Here is a 6,000-nt window from a genome sequence, read left to right as displayed (position 1 = left end):
AGGAAGGGAACTACAGTCGCCGAGTGAGTCAAGTGGGGACTCAAGATGGCCTGAAGAGGAGAAACGACAAGGATGGGCGAATGTACAAGAATTTCTTGGGTGCGAAACCACCAAGTCTCTCAGGAAGCCCAAAGCCTGTTGAGATTATGGATTGGATCTCCGAGATGGAAATGGTGTTTGAGAGCTGCGACTGTAGCGAGAAACAGAAGAATGTCTTCGCCGTAAGACAACTGAAAACTGGAGTCTTGAGCTGGTGGAAGCTATTGGCAAATACGATGCCACGAGGAGAAGCCTTAAGGATGTCATGGGAAGAGTTCTTGGAACAGTTGAAAATACAGTACTGCTCGGAGATAGATCTGATAGACCTAAACAACGAGTTTCAGAACCTGAAGAAAGGGAAGATGAGTGTTGATGAGTATGCCACTGCATTCACCAAGAGGATGAAGCTATTCCCCTACTTGGTGCCTTCTAAACTCTCCAAGATTGATAGGTTTGCTAACGGACTGCCCACTGACTTTGGCCCAATGGTCAAAATGGCAACTACCTTGAAAACAGCTGTTAGGGCAGCTAAGAACGTAGAGGCCCAGGTAAGAGAAAAGGGTCTAGAAAAAGATAAGTCAGGAGAGAAGCGGAAGTTTGAAGGATCTTCAAGGTCCAAAAAGGAAAGCAAGACTACCCAAAGAGAGAGGGGGCTACAAAGCCATATGTGCCGCCAAAGCAAAAAGCGAGAACATTTCAAATGATCCTTGACGAAGCAGATGACAATGCGAAGATTCAGGAGTTAACGCTTGACATCCAAGGATCGAGTTATGGAGTAATCGTGTAGATAGTACCTCGCGATGTAGCCTGTTAGGGGCATAGTTTAGGGTGAACTTGAACACCTATGTAAACATTTTAAGGAATAATATAAAACCTTCGTTTTGATATTTGATGTGTTAAACTGTTATGTGATTTTCTTGTATGGTGACTTGGAAAACTGCGAGACAATACTTGGGACGGGTATGAGTAGGTGTGGATGGTAGTAGAGGCCTATACTACCGGAAGCACAGGACTCACACTTGGATCAGGGAAAGTCACAAGGTTACCAAGAAGCTAGTAATTGATTTCGTTTTATTCAAGTGTGTTGTTACCATCGTTTCGGTAATGACTAAGAAGATTGTTGATATTCCGACCCTAGTGGTCATATCGAATCGAGTCCGACTACGATGAGTATGGTGTGTGGTTCAGAGAACCAAGTTTGATGTAGCGTCCGACTTAAACCAAAAGGTTGAAATCAAAGCGATCAATAGAAGTATCACACTCGTTGTTAAAGAAGTTGGTGGCTAGAAATGCCTAATGTTAAAGTGTGATTATATCACATTAGAACATGAAGGAAGGCATAGTCTGGTTTAGAATTTAACTCTAAGAGACCTAAGTCTAAGTGTTGCAACATACGATGATAGGTCATTAGAATATGACACATCGATCTATAGTAGTAATAAAAGAACTTATCTCAAGTACGTATCCAGCAAGGATCGAGATTGTGACTTGAAGGTCATAATTTGGAGTCTAACCTGAGGTAGAGAACAGGTGCACGATCGAGTACTCTTACAGTCAATGAGTTTAAGAGATAGAATTGAAGGAATGTAGAAGTTATAATTATTACCTAGGATGAAGAGATGACGTATGGAGTCATTATACGACCCTGTTTCGTTGATGATTCCGGGACGTAATCATCCTAAGGGGGAGATAATTGTAATGCCCGCAAATCTGGGCTAGTCAAATTAGAGGCAATAGGGGTCGAAAACGACTTTTCGACAAAAGATTATTTTGAATAAATAATCTTAACCAAGTTTTAGAGTATGTTACAAGGTTTTCGTACATATAAAGAACGCCGAAAACCGAGTTATAACGAAGAAGTTATGACCCGTTGAAGTTTCGCGACGGAACCGGCACGATACCGGGAAGCGTAAATAGTGAATTTACGATAGAGCGAGATTTAGCCTTAGCGATCTAAACTAAAGTCGTAGAATATGTTAAACTAAGAACATCGATAAAAAGAACGCCCAAATCTGACTTCGTATGAGGAAGTTATGATTTTTCTAAGATTTAGCATAGCAGTGCACAGCCCGAAATCTGAATTTTAGATCGGTCGATTTTTAGCCGACGGGATCTAAATGAAAGTTGTAGTACTCGTAAATACCAACGCGTGGATATAAAGAACGTCGATAATAGAGCTCGTATGCAAAAGTTATGGACGAAGCTTAGTCCCTACTTTTCGAGCGCGGCGAATTCGATACAGTTTTGTAAATCCGAGATAGAATGAGAATTAGCCAACGAGGTCTAAATGAGAGTTGAATATCTCACTACTAGGAACTCAACAGTAAAAAGACAGACAAAAATGGAGCTCGTATGCGAAAGTTATGGACGAAGCTTAGTCCCTACTTTTCGAGCGCGGCGAATTCGATACAGTTTTGTAAATCCGAGATAGAATGAGAATTAGCCAACGAGTTCTAAATGAAAGTTGAAGATCTCATTAATAGGAACTCAACGGTAAAAAGACAGACAAAAATGGAGCTCGTATGCAAAAGTTACGGACGAAGCTTAGAGACTACTTTACTATAAAACTCCTATAAATACAAGGGTGAACTCCTCATATTTTCTTCACACCATAAGCCTTTCTTTCTCTCTCTAACTTCTCTCTAACCTCCCTAAACCCCTCCCAAGTCTAGGGAACCTCCCTATCACGAGAAGAAAGCCCCGGACGGCTCCGAGAAGAAAAGCTTTCGGCTCGGAAACGCTGCTCCAGCGAAGCCCGGTTTTTAATAAAAACCCGCTGTAAGTGAGCTACGCCTATAGTATATTTAATATAGATTTTATTTAATTATAGTAACATTGTTAGAACCTTAAAATAATTATTTAGGCTATTATTATGAGCTATATTGAGTGTTATTTAACGCTTATATAATAGTAATATAGCTAGACTATTAAATTAGTCTCGTCAAGCGTTAGACTAAACTCTAGTGGTAATGATACTAGGTTTCGTCAAGGGATAATTGTTTTAAGAGTAACGAAGTGCTGTCCTGAGTGCCGACTCACCACCTTTCAAGTGAGTGCATAGTTACTTTCATCTTACACATAGATATGAAGTATTTTATTATAAATTTACGTGCTATGTGTGCATATTGTCTAAATACTTGCTGTCTATGCTGGTGAAAGATTTTTATACATGTTTTAAATGATGTAAACTGTATAAAGTATTTTATATCTACAAGATATGTTGGGTAAAACATGGGTAGATGAATGATGATGGATAAAAGCTGAAATAGAGGAACATTAGTAGTACGGACCTAGTGCCCTATAGGTATACATTGGCAGCAGTGGACCTAGTACCCTATAGATGAGCACTGGCAGCTGCGCCACAACCCGTAGATGATTTAGATCTACGGTAAACGTCCTAGCAGTTGCGCTCTAAGGATAGTATCGGCAGCTGCGCCTAATAGGGAGCCTTATGACCATGACAGTAGTGTTTAAAGGTCAATACCGGCAGAAGCGCCTCATAGAAAATGTCCTAATTCTGGCAGCTGAGCCTAAGTGACAATATTAGCAGCTGCGCTTGACCAATGTGTTATTGGCAACAATGGACTTCATGTTGTTTCCTTAGGATGATCCTTAGGAATGAATGAATGAGAAATAGCTGATTCTTAGGGTAGATCTTTAAGAATAAAGAAGATAATGGGGATGGGTAATTGGGTTGATTGTTTGATTGTTTAAACATAATAATTATATTATTGTGGGTTGAAAACCCTATGTACTCACCAGGTTTCCCAACCTGACCCACTCAGTTTATTTATATCACAGGTGTTGATATGAAGTGACATTACACTGAGAGATTTAAAGAGATGTAGATCACTAGTGTAAATAATTGTAAGTTCTGTTTATGCTTATGTTTCTGTATTAACGATGACATCCCAAACGTTTTAAAATGAAATAAATACGTTTCTTCGAAAATGTTTTAATAACGTATTTACCATGTTTTTCTGGGAACAAATTCCGCAACATTTTTATAAAATGAAGTACTCTGATTTTTATAAAGCATAAACAACATCGGTCTTTTCTGGCCGTGAAAATGGGGATGTCACATACTCTATTTACTTTCTTTTACATTTTCTTTTATTAAAACTATTTGAAAAAAGAAAATAGAAAAAAACATCGCACCGACCCAATACCCATCTACCCTTTGTCCCATTAGTAGCACAAGTCCATACCAACTTTTCCATCCTCGTCTCTCTCTTTCTCTCACAATGAACAACCACTCTCGGAGATCGTATCCAAGGCTAATGACTAACGGTAACTTTAATACAATATAATGACTAAAGTAAAAAACACCTAGAGAAATTCGATAACTAATTATAACATTTGATCACATCGTTTCATGTTGATGTCTGCAACACCATCACTTACACCGGCTAAATAACCGGAGAAATCACATCAACCATTTATGAAGATTTTTTAGAGTTTTTAACCATAATGGGGTAGTTGAAAAAAATATTTATCATTTTAATGTCCTTTCAAAAATATTTATCAAAATAGTATTTTTCTCATTTTCTTTACTTTTAAGTTTTCTTTTTAGTTTTTTTTTTTAAATATCTTATTTTCTTCTCTTTTATTCACCTTTTTATTGTTTATATATATATATATATATATATATATATATATATATATATATATATATATATATATATATATATATATATATATATATTTTTTTTTTTTTTCTAAATGACAACTTTTATTTTAGCTTTCTAACCTTTTTTACTGTTTTTTTAATAACAATTTTTTTTAAAATCTTTTTTTTCTGTTTTTTTTCCTTTTTTTTAAGTATTTGTTTTTCTTATACAACCTTTTTACCATCAAATTTTCGTCATCAAAAATTAAAAATACAATATATTTTAAGTTGCAAAAACTCCAACATTCACGTACAATATTTTTAAGGTAAAAAACAAACAAAACCTCAACATTGTTTGTTAAAAAAACACCACAAAATAAACTCCTTCATTGTTTATTAGAAAAAGAAAAAAAACATCACAATTAGCTTGAATTTGAACCGGTAACAAATCCTTACCAGTAAAAAAAAAGAGGAAATAACCACAACAAATACCATAAAAATATTTTTTTTAAGAACCTTGACATTGACGGGCATTGTTTTAGATTATGCTCCGGTTGCCTACAAATTCCACAAAGATTGACATTTCTTCTTTCTTTAATATTCATACCGAAAACGATGTCCGTCTATGCTAAGGTAGTTCAAAAAAATATTTTTATGGTCTTTGTTCTGGTTCAAATTCAAGCTAATTGTGATGTTTTTTTGTTTTTGTAATAAACAATGTTGGAGTTCATTTTTTGGTGTTTTTTTTGTAATAAACTATGTTGAGGTTTTGTTTGTTTTTTTACGTTAAAAATATTGTATGTGAATGTTGGAGTTTTTGCACCTTAAAATATATTGTATTTTTAATTTTTGATGGCGAAAATTTGATGATAAAAAGGTTGTATAAGAAAAACATATATTAAAAAAAACAGAAAAAAAAATTAAAAAAACTATTATTTAAAATAACAGTAAAAAAAGTATTAAAAAAAAAACTAAAATAAAAGTTGTCATTTAAAAAATATATATAAAAAAAACAATAAAAAGGTGGAATAAAAGAGAAAAAAATATATTTAAAATAAAATAAAAAAAAAACTGAAAAGAAAACTAAAAAGCAAAGAAAATTAGAAAAACATCATTTTGGTAAATATTTTTGAAAGTACACTAAAATGGTAAATATTTTTTTCAACTACCCCATTATGGTCAAAAACTCGATTTTTTATTTATCTATTTAAAACTTCATTAATATGGTCATTTGGTTTGTAAAACATGATTTTGCCCTCCCATGTCTTTGATTTAACGGACCAAAATAGACATTGTTAGCCATAACGACTCTTTATAAAAAGTTTTTAAACCATATAGACAATCATTGAAGC

The sequence above is a fragment of the Lactuca serriola genome, chromosome 2 (genome assembly GCF_051521515.1).
Source record: "Lactuca serriola cultivar US96UC23 chromosome 2, Lser_US96UC23_V15, whole genome shotgun sequence".
Classification (NCBI taxonomy): domain Eukaryota; kingdom Viridiplantae; phylum Streptophyta; class Magnoliopsida; order Asterales; family Asteraceae; genus Lactuca; species Lactuca serriola.
The sequence above is the reverse complement of the archived record's forward strand: the minus strand, read 5'-3'. Positions refer to the sequence as shown.